Source organism: Caloenas nicobarica, chromosome 1 (assembly GCF_036013445.1).
Source record: "Caloenas nicobarica isolate bCalNic1 chromosome 1, bCalNic1.hap1, whole genome shotgun sequence".
Taxonomy (NCBI): domain Eukaryota; kingdom Metazoa; phylum Chordata; class Aves; order Columbiformes; family Columbidae; genus Caloenas; species Caloenas nicobarica.
The window spans coordinates 164,366,437-164,379,453 of record NC_088245.1 but is presented as its reverse complement, the minus strand read 5'-3'; the positions used below and the strand labels follow the sequence as shown (position 1 = coordinate 164,379,453).

Sequence of the window (13,017 nt, the reverse complement as noted above, 5' to 3'; positions counted from 1 at the left end):
TGATGACGTTTACTAATATAATTATCATGAACACATAGCAGCCATGTTCATTTTCTTCAGCATAGTCTCTACAATGATCTCATTCCATTATGGAACTCAGTATAAGCTCGACCTTCTGTAAATGCTGAGATGGAGCATTTTTTTAGGTACATGATTATCTCATACTGCAGTATTTTCTGAAAAACCTAGTAATTCTAAAAATAATGAACTATTAGATGATTCCTTAAAATATTTATTATGACAACAATAATGAATAATGCCCACTGATTATTTATATGAAGAACATACATGATTTCAAAATTATGAGGCAAAAATCCATCCAGTATGAAGGCAAAATAAAATATCTACATATATAAGGAAGAGTAACAGATTTGTATTTTAGGTAAGGTCCTGAAACAAGGCATTAACTGTATAAGAATCTGATTTAGTTGCAGTCCTCTGGTCCTAATTAAAAATAGATATTGCTGCAATACATTTTTGCAGGGAATTAATCTACTGGAAAAGGAACAGAAAGAGGCATATGCTGTGTTCCCATTACCACTTCTCAGAATTCCTTTTGTGACAACATGGACATTTATAATATTCTAATTATAAAACCACTCTTAAATGCTTTCAAACAAAAATACATAGCAGCATGTCCATGTAATGTTCCATCCTCTATCATTACTTTTCTTTTGTTTACTGCAGTCCTGTACATAATTAAACACTCACATAGCATAATCTTTAACAATGTCTTTTGAACTAATATTTTTTTTTTAATTTTTCCACTTCTACCAACATATAAAAAGTTGTTAGCTTATATTTGCTAAAGCATAAGAAAAGATTAATCTAGTAAATTATACTTTGTGAAAAATAAACACAATATCTCTCTGTGGAGAACCAAAACTACAGGAATAACTGATATTTCATTTATACCTGTCTTCTTTCTCTAACATTTTTAGTACTGGAAGTTTATGTTTAAAATTTAAGCAGATAGTTTTGGCTGTCCTTTATAGGTAAAATATTGAAAAAGCATTGCTTTTATCAACCAGTATGTTTCATGTTGAAATTCACCTTCACATTACTGGTGAAAAGTACTTCAAAAAACTCACTGAGCTGCTCCTTTTTTGTTGTTGCTGCTCTTGCTTTGCTCTTTCTAATAAACACTACAGTAAGATTTTGCTACAATAATCACCAAAAGTAGTGAAATATTTTGATCCAGATTTATTCCATCTAATTTTAGGCTCATAAATGAGATTATTATGTTGAAAATATAGTTTATATTGGGAGATGGGCAGTTGTAGAGGATAATTCAGGTAAATAATAATAATCTCTTTCCATTTACTCTATAGTGAATGTATGGCAGCCGTACTCTTAGTTCAAATATCCTTAGTGCTAAAAGTTAGAGGAAACCCATCCAAGACAGTTTAACAAACTGCAGAAGAATTAATACCAATTGTATTCTTTTGAGAATAAGGTTCTATTCAGTGGGAAAAGGATGGCAGATATAGGATACAAACTATCTTAATTGTATTATGACAAAATAAATAATTTTATTTACTATTCTTATTTTCAAAGACTGAAAAAGTTCATGGCTCTTTTTGAAAGATTCCAATACTAGATTAAGTACTTGAGAAGTTTTCAGTTATAAGATCCCTTCTTGTTTTAGAAGGAAAACAGACTCTAAGACTTAAATTACATCTCTTAAAGTATTATAGTACATCCTCACATTCAGGACAGCATAGCATGTTTGCAGCATCTCTTATTTATCGTTGACATAAAATAGTTTTCATCTTTTTAGACAACAGAAAAAATCCTGTTTTAAAATAACGAGACAGGCAAAAAAATGCAGCCATTTATTTCATATTTTATAATAATATCAGATGAAACAAAATTTACTTAGAAAGTTGATATGTTTTATGAATTCTAAAAGCTGGGAGATCCATTAGTCAGCAACTAAGTTGGAGATATTACATTATTCTAATAAAAAACACAGACCAGTAGGGAACAGATCCTGGGTGACCTCTCATTTATTCAAGTGCACTCTGAGTTGAATAAAAGCCTTTCCATTATTACAAGGCCTGATGGAATAAGGTCATATTCTCAGTACTAGCAGATATTGATTCGTTGTTATTTATATCAGTGTTTTAGAAGCATGTTTAATGGTGTGTTCATTTTGAATGCTGAGGTGTTTATTTGTTTTTTCTTTTTCTCTTTTTTTAAATTTATGGCTGACTCATTGTATATATAAGCATATATACATATATACATAAATATGTATGTACATATATACATATAGATATACATGTGTATATATACATATATACATATACATACATATATACATACATATATGCATACATATATACATACATATATACATAAACAAAGACTTGATTTTGCATTCCCCTCTAGTGCCTGATCTCTGGAAAATGTGGCAACCTACTAGAACTGCCTATTACTACAGTAGCTCCTGTGTTTCAAGAAGTAGATGTTTGTTCTATGTCAATTAAGGCTGTAACTTATGATTCTCATTGAAAACTTCACTGAAGGACAAGAAAAAAAAGTCCCTAAATATTTTCTTCACACACAGAAATCCTCTATTCAGTGAAGACTTTGATTTGAAAACACTGTAAACATTTTTTTCAATTTTAGTTGGATCTCAAAGAAACTTGGATAGGTATCTCAGGTAAAGGGATAGTTGAAGAGGAAGCATAACTTATTCCTCTTTTCTAACTTACTTCCAATACAAAAGGACCCCTCCCCCTCTCCAAAAGGAAAGTGTCACCACAGTAAAATAGAAATTAAATTTAAAATCCAAAATAAAATAGTGTAGAAAAGATTGTTAGTAAACAAATGAAAAACTGGTGGGTTTTTTTCACCACAGGGGTTGTCAAACACTGGAACAGGTTACCCAGAAAGTCTGTAGAGTCTGTCCTTGTTCCTATGCATAACCTGACTGCACCTCAATGTGAGCAACTTGCTCTAGTTGACGCTGCTTTGAGCAGAGGGCTGGACCAAATTTTGCTAGGTTTTCTCAGCAACATATTGAAGTAAATGTTAGCAATAATCTTAAACAAAAGTTCAAACACCCTCATCTTTTATTTTGTAATATGTGAGTTTTTGTAAATATTTCTAGATCACTTTTTATTCCAAGCTTATTCTAATACTGAAAATTTCCCCATTTTCTGAAAGTCCAGCTAGGAATATAAGAAAGTAAGTCAACCTAGAAGGAGAGCTTCCTATCACAGGTGCTTATGCATAGTCAACAAAATCCTCTGCTATCTTTTCCTCTGCTTCTTTAATTAACTATCTTATAGTAATATTATTATATTAATTGTTCTTTACTACTGGTAGCTTTATATATGTTTTTATTGTATACCAGACATTGTGGCAAAGCAATATGATTTCTCAAAAATTTGTATCAGCCTTATTAATTTGTATGAAGTCCTCTTTGCTTCATTCTGACAATACAAAGGGTTGTCAGGAAAGCAATCTGCAGATTGTATATCACAAGGCAGCGTTTCTCATGGCTAAAGGCAAGTAAGAAGTTTAGGTCAAAATGGAGATCAACTCATAATGTTGCCCACAGATCGTTACTTACCTCAGTGTCATGGTTTAACCCCAGATGGCAAATAAGTGCCACACAGCTTCTTGCTCACTCCCTCCTGGTGGGATGGGGGAGAGAATTGGAAAAGTGAGAAAACTCTTGAGCTGAGATAAACTCAGTTTAATAAGTAAAGCAAAAGCTCGCATAAGCAAAGCAAAACAAGGGATTCATTCGCTATTTCCCATTGGTAGGCAGGTATTCAGCCATCTCCATGACAGTGGGGTTCCATCACAAGTAACAGTTACTTGGGAAGACGAAACGCCGTAGCTCCGAACATTCCCCTGTTCCTTCCTCTTCCCCCAACTTTTATACTGAGCATGATGTCATATGGTACCAAATATCCCTTTGGCCAGTTTGGATCAGCTGTCCCAGCTGTGACCTCTCCCAGCTTCTTGTGCACCTGACATCATGTGAGAAGCTGAACAGTCCTTGACTACTTAGCAACAACTATAACATCAGTGTATTTTAAACATTAGTTTAATTCTAAATCCAAAACACAGCGTTATCACAGAATCACAGAATGGTTAGGGTTGGAAGGGACCTCTGGAGATCATCTAGTCCAACCCACCTGCTAAAGCAGGTACACCTAGAGTAGATTGCACAGGAATGAGTCCAGGTGAGTTTTGAATGTCTCCAGAGAAGGAGACTCCACAACCTCTCTGGGCAGCCTGTTCCAATGTTCTGGCATCCTCAAAGTAAAGAAGTTTTTCCTTATATTCAAGTGGAACCTCATGTGCTTCAGTCTGTGCCTGTTGCCTCTCATCCTATTGTTGGGCACCACTGAAAGGAGTCTGGTCTCATCCTCCTGACACCCGCCGTTGAGATATTTATAAACATTGATGAGATCCCCTCTCAGCCTTCTCTTTTCCAGGCTGAATAGACCCAGCTCTCTCAGTCTCTCTTCATAAGAAAGGCACTCTAGGCCCCTAATCATCTTTGTAGCCAGCTGCTGAACGCCCTGCAGTAATTCCTTATCCTTCTTAAACTGAGGAGCCCAGAACTGGATACAGTACTCCATATGCAACCTCACCAGGGCAGAGTAGAGGGGGAGGATAACCTCTCTCGACCTGTTGATCACACTTTTCTTAATACACCCCAGGATACCGCTGGCCTTCTTGGCCATAAGGGCACATTTTTGACTCATGGTCAGCCTGTTGTCGACCAGATCTCCCAAGTCCTTCTCTGCAGTGCTGCTTTCCAGCAGGTCTGTCCCTAAGCTGTACTAGTGCCTGGGGTTACTCCTCCCCAGGTGCAGGACCCTAAACTTACCCTTGTTCCTCTCTGCCCAGTCCTCCAGCCAGCTACTAGGAAGAAAAACATTCTGGTTGAAACCAGGACACTCAGTAATGACTTTCAGAAAGTTAAGGACTGAGATCACAGAGTTTAAGTGGAATCTGTGCCCATTTCAAGGCTTCTTTTAGTCAGAGAAATGCAATAATATCTTAATTTAACCAAAATCCTATATGTCTTCTTCTGAACTCATTGATTTCAATTGTGAAAAGAGTAACAAGTATATGGTGGGGTGCGTTCCTGCCATACTGTTTACATTTCACTTTCATTTGCTATGAATTAACTTAGCATAGAGCACTGAGGCCTAACAGCTGTCATCCAACCATCATCTTCTTTGAAATGGCCTCTGGCTCTCTGAGACACTGCTACAGAGTAACTGAGGTTCTGTGTGGCCCAGTGGAAGTATGAGCTGTCTCCACAGGGAGAAGAGTGAAAAGCAGAGATGGGAGAAGTGGTTGTAAAGTTCTAGAAATTCTGCTATGTGAGGACCCTAACTGAAGCTCCTAGAGTGAACCTCATAGTCTACAACCAAGACAAAAAAGGGGAGAAACTGATTTAGTTACTTATGTGAAAATTACACTATATGCAAGAGAAAGATAATAAAAACCAAAGTGCTCAGTTAAACGGGCAAGCCTTGGTGACTGAAAAAGCTTGGAAAATAATTTTGCGTGATTGGAAATATTTAGAGGGCAGCCTGGTAATATTATGCCCAGATTTGAAAACAAACCAAAAAATTCTATCCAAATATGCTGACAATGTATCCCACAGTACTTATGTTAAAAATTGTGCTTACCTCTCTGGAACACAGCAGTTATATTTTGGTTTTTTGCTATTTGGAGATTAGCAGGAACAGCAAAAAATTAATGATTGTCTTTGCACAATGTGTTTATAGAGATAAAGGAAACTTTTTTTTTTTCCTGATCATGCTAATAAAGACATACCAGTGCACATACCAGTGCAGGAGTATGTCCACTGATTTCAATGGTAGCAGAGCTAAGCCAGTGCTGAACAGTGTTTCTGTTCTTATTCAGTTTCCTCCCCAGAAATTGGTGTCTTCTTAAGTATTCTTTGGAAGAATACTTTTAATGTACAACCAATAGATCATATAAGCATTCAAATGTCTATTTAATGTGTATTTGCTGTTTTGAGAAAATAAACATAGTAACTCTAGGGTTCTGCTTTCCAGTTTCTTCATACTCAACTGAAGATGTAAGAACAAACAGGAGCAAAAGTTCTTACTCCTGTAAGATAATCTTATATACACCTGCCCTAAAGTAACAGTTTCTTCGCACTATGTTTCGATTTTTTTTTCCAGGTTCTCACAGATGTGTCTTCCTGGGATATGTAATTAGTTCCTAGACATCTCCAAAGGCCTCATTATTCAGACTTCATCAGGATTACTGCTTTCAGAGTCACAGGAATTAAACAGTTAATTTAATCACTTTTCAAAAGAGCTCACAGTAAGGAATACACCAAAGACTTCCAGTGGAATTGGTTTGAAGACTCTGGAACTGCAACGTCCACAACAGTGTTGCAGGAAGTTTGTATGGGAATGTAGTGGAAGATTTGGCAAGGAGGTTAGTTAAATGTAAATACGCTCAAAGTGACTTGCACCTGTCTGGAGAAAAAGCACATACATCACACTAATTGTTTTGCTCACCTTGTGTGCTTGATGAATAGAACCTCTGTGTTAGATAACATAGGCCTGTGAGACACTCCAGGCATCTTATCACTATGTCTGAGATTCCTGCTTTGTTGTGAGCAAGAGCGGGAGGCTGCACCTGCCTGAAGCCTTGAAATCCAGGCGAGCTCAGCAGGCCCAGTGATCTTCCAGCAGGGCTGAACTTACCAGCACCTGCGTCCCCGCTTGTATCACCTCTGCCTCGGAGCTCAGGTGCGACTTTGGAGATCCCCCAGTAGAGAGGTAACTAAAATAAAACTTGCTCTTTGCAATGCATTCGTGGCCTGTGGCTCTTCTTGCGATGTGCCTGCGTATGTGTACACAAAGCTCTTTACATCATCCTTTACGTACATAGCTAAAAACTGGCAGGAGTTCATATATTGTTTGGTTCTTAGATATAGTTACACTGGAAAAAGGAAAGACAACTATAGCAACAACAAAAAGAGAATGTGGCTTGAAAAGCAATCTCTCTCTGCAGCAAACATTGGCCACAAATCAGAATTGATTAACAAGGCTAAGAGTCTTTTCACTGCCTTTCTTGCAAGATGTTAAATAACAGAAGAGCTATTGCATAGGCTGGCACCTAGGGCAGCTCCATCTGTTCTACTAGTGGTCCCCAAGAAGGAAAATGGCTACTGAACAGCAATGGCACATCCATTACTGTTCTTTCTCCTCCTTGTTTCCGTGATACCTCTAAAAATTTGTAGCTGCCATGAAAACATGATACACACTCTACAAGCTCCATATGTGTCTTTATTTTTTTTCATTCTTTGAAGTTTGTGATCAGGTATTGATATGCTATAAAGTCAAAATATTTCCTTCAAAAATATTTAGAGAAGGTATTTTAATAACTTTGGTATAAGCACCGAAATTCATAGCCTCATAGAATCATAGAATATCTCAAGTTGGAAGGGACTCATAAGGATCGTCAAGACTAACTCCCTGGTCCTTGCAGGACTACCTGAAACTAATCCATACGACTAAGAGTGTTATCCAGACCCGCCTTGAACTCTGACAGGCTTGATGCCATGAACACTTCCTTGGAGGGCCTGTTCCAGTGTCTAACCACCCTCTCAATGAAGAACCTTGTTCTTACATGCAATGTTGTGTTCAATGTTTTGTTCCACATGAGTGAGAGTCATCATCTGCCTTTCCCTCTTAGTATGCATACTTGATTGAGGCTCAGGTAGATCTGATGATGACTCTGACTAGTCTTGCCTAATCTGTTGCCAGGACACTGTATCCCTTTGGTAACTGCAGTTCTGGAGAAAAAGAAGGAATCTTCCCTCTGTTGCCATAGGTCACAAGTTTCTAGCACAATTCACCTTGGGAATCCCCATGCACTCTTCTTCTAAGGGTAGTCTCTCACTGTCTTCCTTCCCTGAAGTGTATGTTTCAGGGTCTTGCTTCTGCAACATCTCTGGGTGGACCTCATCAGTCACCTGTTCTCTCTCCTTTGGGTTATGCTGCTTGCCCTTGTCCTGCTATAGCTCCTACTCCTGGTGACTGTGTGCTCAGCTGGACCACAGCTCACCTCTTACAGGTGAAGCCACCCTTGCCCTAGCACCAGACATAGGCACTTGCCCTTCCTCCAGCCCAATGCCTGGACAATTTCATCATCCCTCTGGAGCTCTGACAGAGTCCTTGGCTTCAGATGCCAAGGACATCACCAGCCAGTAATGGAGGATCAAGGTTTTTTTATTCGAAATCTTGTTACAGGTAAAAGGGAATACTCTGTACTTATGGAATGAAGATTTATTCTTAGTCCAATTAAGGCTTTTACGGCCTAAAAAAAAATACAATAAACAGCTATTACTAGTTCAGTTACAAAGACAGTAACAGTCATATACAAATTTATACAAAAAAGCTTAATTAATAACACATTTAAAATTGTTCTACGATGCTCCCTTCCCATCATCTTTCTCTCTTACTCCAGCATTTTGGTTGCCCTTCCACTGTCCTTCAGGGGCACAGGTTGACAGTTTCAGACTTTAGCCAAGTGAATGTGCCTATTGGAAGGAGGGGATACAACAACTTACTGTCCTGTGGTCCCCACCAGGAGGAGCAGGGTGCACATGGAAGGTGCAGCCACCTCTTTCAGGGGCTCCCCTTCCTTAGGGCTCTGGAGGTGCAGTTCTCCCCTTCCCCTTGACACAAAGGGCTTTCCTCCCCCACTGCTGTGGTCTATCAGACTACTGTCCCTGGATGGCTGATTGAGGTCCCCAAGTTAGTGACCGTCATGTGAGCATGTCAGATCCAATGAGCTGCTTCCAACCAGCTCCAACCATCCAAGGCTGCCCCATCCCCCTGAGAGACACCTACCCTGCACCTGCTGGGGCTGTGCCATGGTGATGGGGAGAGGAGTATAGCAAAAGCATACATTACTTCCAAGGAAAAGACAACATCAGTTAAAAACCCTTGTAAAACTGAACTACTCCTAATTTGTGTTTCTGATAAATATCTATATGCAAATTATGAAACTGCAGGTATCTTACTTTAGTTTATTTGAAGCATAAGTTGGTTATGAAGGTGGAAGGCTCTGAGAATTGTCAAAAAATAGTCTGCTTTTTGTTATTCTTTTAGTCAAGTAAACATACACTTTTTTATCATGAGCTGTAGTTTTTCCCTTATCTGAAAACACTCTTGTCCTTTAGAGAGGAGTTGGCTGTTCAGATGTAGTTGCACCTGAAGAGTCCTAAGATGATTAATTTAATTTTGTCACTCAGATATAATTGTACTTTTCCATATACAGTTTTCCATATACTACTCTTTCAGGGGAAAGGTTGGCCTCTTTTCAATTGCCATCAATCAAGAAGGTGATGGCAAATGTTATGTCAAAATATAAATGTCACCATCTTCAACAAAAAAATTCTCAAGGATTTTGTGAGTCACTCAGTGATCCAGTTTTTCTTGCTAACTCTTAACGCCCCTTCCATAATGTTCTGCTTTTTTTAATATGTTTCTACATTCACTGTAGGTGGCATTAAAAAAAAAGCCTAGAAGTCCTAGAATACTGCAACAGTCAGGCTTTCTGTGAAGAGAGTGGTCCATTAGATGAGGATATTTCTCTACAGAAACAGCTTTCATACAAGTAACAATTTGATTTTGCAGCTTCTCCTCACTGCAAATAACACTGTGCTTCCCAGTCTCTTACACCAGAGCTAAGGAGCAGAGCTGTGTGAAACATTCATTTCACACCTTGGACTTGTTGAAACGGAACCTGATTTTGAGCTGCATTATGTTGTGCAAATTCCTACAAAGAAAAGATAAATCGTATAGGCAGTTATTTCATCATCCCAGATGATGGTATAAAGGCACATGCTTTACCACCAAATCCAGCAGTATTTCCTGGATTTGGGCACATATAGCAATTGTCTCCTGATTTCAGCTTGTGGTGAAAAAACCCAACAATTTGTTCTTCTGTTTTCTAAAGGAAAGGTGCCATATATGTATGTCAGGTAATACCAGTAGTGTGGTTTAAAAATATGAGTTATTGGAAAAACCTGGAGCTGAGTGCAATTTGCTTCAGTAGGTAATCACACAGTATGATATTGGACCTTATGAAATCGGAAATATAATAGGACATGTTTGTTAACCTAAAGCCAATATGTAGAATAAGTAGTCTGATGACAACACAAAATTAAATTGTTGCTCAAGATACTTGGGAAAGGCAGTCGTAGTTCCAGGAAACAATCTGGATCTTTATCATTAACTTAAATGTACCAATGGTCTGATCCTTAGTAAGTAAGAATATGTAACAATATTAATGAAATCCAGATCTTCTTTGCATATGGAAACTATGCTAATTATTTTCCCAGATGTAGCCTTTCATGATGTTACTGCCAAGTCTGACATTTATTACTGGTAGGATTGATTTTACCTAATCATAACCATCTAGGAGTGAAGTGGCTATTCTAAGCTGATTAGCTATGTTCCCCATCTTGACAGAGAAATTTATACACATGCATGCAGTGGTGGCTCGACTGATTAAGCTAAGAGAACAAGCTAACATTCAGAGATGGCTGTTTCTGTCCTACTGCTGTAAAACCAGAATGAGCCATTAGTTCTGGGTAAGCTGATTGGCTTTTAGGTGGCTAATACTGGTGAAATTGATCCCACCTTCTTTTACTGTAGTTGAATGCAGAATGTGGTTCTGAACCTAGAAGTTCTTTCTATATGATGTATCAGCCCTACCCATAGGATTTAGGGTTTTTGCATCTACCTTTGCCTCCACTAATAGCTGTTCTTTAGTTGAACAGACATAAGGTGAAGACTTTAAAATTTATGAGCAAACTGTTAACCTCAGTGAGCTTAGGAAATCAGAATGGAGGAAAAAATGAAGAAAATGGCATTTGCCATTATTATCTCATCGTATTACAGAAGAGGACAATTATTAGACACACAATCAGCTACTAGAGTTCCTATGTGCAAACTGAAAATGAATATGACACGTTTTTCACATGCTCATAACATCCAATCCTCTGAAATAATATTTATCCATGATGAATTACATAGACTTAATCTTTGTGTTGCAGAATGATTTACTGAAAAAATTAAGTTGCTGTTTTTCATCACTGCCTCCTTCAGGAATTCTGTGTATCCGTTGATGCCCATAGGTGTTATAATTTTAAAATAAACCCCAAAAAAGAAGTTTGAGATAGGTAAAGAGAATATTTTTACTTACAAAATATTCCAAGCCATTGCTCTCACAACATTTTTTTTTCCATTTTCAATAATAAGAAATGTTACGTCTTATGAGAAAGATGGAGAAAGACTTAACTAAGTAGTAGTGACCAGACAAGGGGCAACAGTTTTAAACTGAGTGAGGGTAGGTTTAGATTGGAGATTAGGAAGACTTTTTTTTTATGCTGAGGTTAGTGAGACACTGGAACAGGTTGCCCAGAGAAGCTGTGGATGACACATCATTGGAAGTGTTCAAAGTCAAGCTGGACATGGATTTGGGCAGTGAAATATGTTCCTACCCATGGCAGGGGAAGCTGGACTAGATCTTTAAAGATTCCTTCCAGCCCAAACCATTCTGTGATGCTATGAAAGTTAAGTCACCAAAAGTGATTTGAAACTTTCTGTAATAAATCCTTTTTAAATTATTCCTTATTTTTGTATAGACTTTTCTCTCCTTGGAGATTTTACTTCAGTGAAGAAACAAACTTGCATTGTACACAAGAAAATCCTCAAGTGAGTATATACAATAATAATTTACACAGTAAATATGGATATTTATGAAGGCTGACAGCATAAATGTATGAACAAATGAAAATAAGAGTTTATGTGTAAAAGCACATCCACTAAAAAAAAAAAAAGGTTCTGTGGCTTTTCCTACAGAGATTTTAATGCTCTTTTATGTTCATGTATCGACCTAAATGTTCAGACTGACAACCAAATTGCTTCATGTCATTGAGACTGTGATAACTGTCATGTGTCTGTTCCTAGAAAATACAGAGTAGTACAGTATTGTTGAAGTCTCATTGTAAGTTATTGATTAGGACAAGTACTAAACTATCTAAAAACAAATAATAAAAAAGTAGAGTATTCACATAAGTACACACACTTTTTAAATATATTCATACTTTGCTACATACCACTGGAGTTATCTATATGAGAAGGATAGGCAGTAGAGTGGTATTATTAGATTAGACTAAAAGTTTTTCTGATAAACAGTTTTTCTGTGTTAGAAATGTTTTGTTTTGTTTGGGTTGTGGTTTTATTGTTTATTTTTTTAAGCGTTAAAATAGTCCACATTGTCATTTAACTTTTTTTTTTAATACATTATTCATAAAATACAATCTGAGGGAAAATAAGCGGTTCGTATTAATCAAGCTGTTTCAATATTCAGTCCCAAAACTATACTTTCTAGTCATGTTTTAAAATAATTGGTCTACATTACATATAACAAGTGGTTTATAAAAAGATTCAGAAACAAGGAAGAACTTTTGAACAATCCTCATATTTTTCACAATAAATTTTCAGAGTCTCTTGCCTCAAACTTTTCTTGTAACAGTCGGTCTTGTATGCTTCACAAAAAGCAGAACTAACAAAATCTTTGTTTAGACTAACAAAGCCCTTTCACTTTGGCTAGAATGAGCTTTGGCATCTGTAATGCCTGACTGTACCGGGCGGATAGTAACACAACAGGGCAGGATAGGAAGCCAAGTCTATAGTAAAATGACACCAGCATTTGCTTCATGTTATGTGATCACTTCACCCTGAGACACTGTGGAGATTCCTCCACTGAAAATGGTCTCTGCATCTGCGGTTCCTTGAATCACAAATTGGAATTCACAGCAGACAAGAAAAAAGTTTCATTAAGGGTAGATGAATGTGGAAGACTGCAGCACTCGGAGGATTTATCCTTCCCAGGCCACTTCCATCGAAAATAGACTCAAATTGGGTGGAGAGCATCTTACTCTGTCACAACACAACGGATGCATATGTTTCT

At 37.5% G+C, this 13,017-nt stretch overlaps 1 long non-coding RNA gene across 2 annotated transcripts in view; it reads left to right on the top strand.

Annotated features, from left to right (window-relative positions):
- The window catches only part of LOC135984517 (uncharacterized), an 89,887-nt gene that overhangs the window by 41,590 nt on the left and 35,280 nt on the right, over nucleotides 1-13,017 (top strand). Inside the window, exon 2 of one of the 2 annotated variants that reach the window (XR_010605642.1) lies at nucleotides 11,687-11,756. The exons of the other annotated variant lie outside the window; for it this stretch is intronic. This is a non-coding gene — a long non-coding RNA (uncharacterized LOC135984517). The remainder of the gene's footprint in view (nucleotides 1-11,686; nucleotides 11,757-13,017) is intronic. 2 annotated transcript variants of the gene reach the window in all.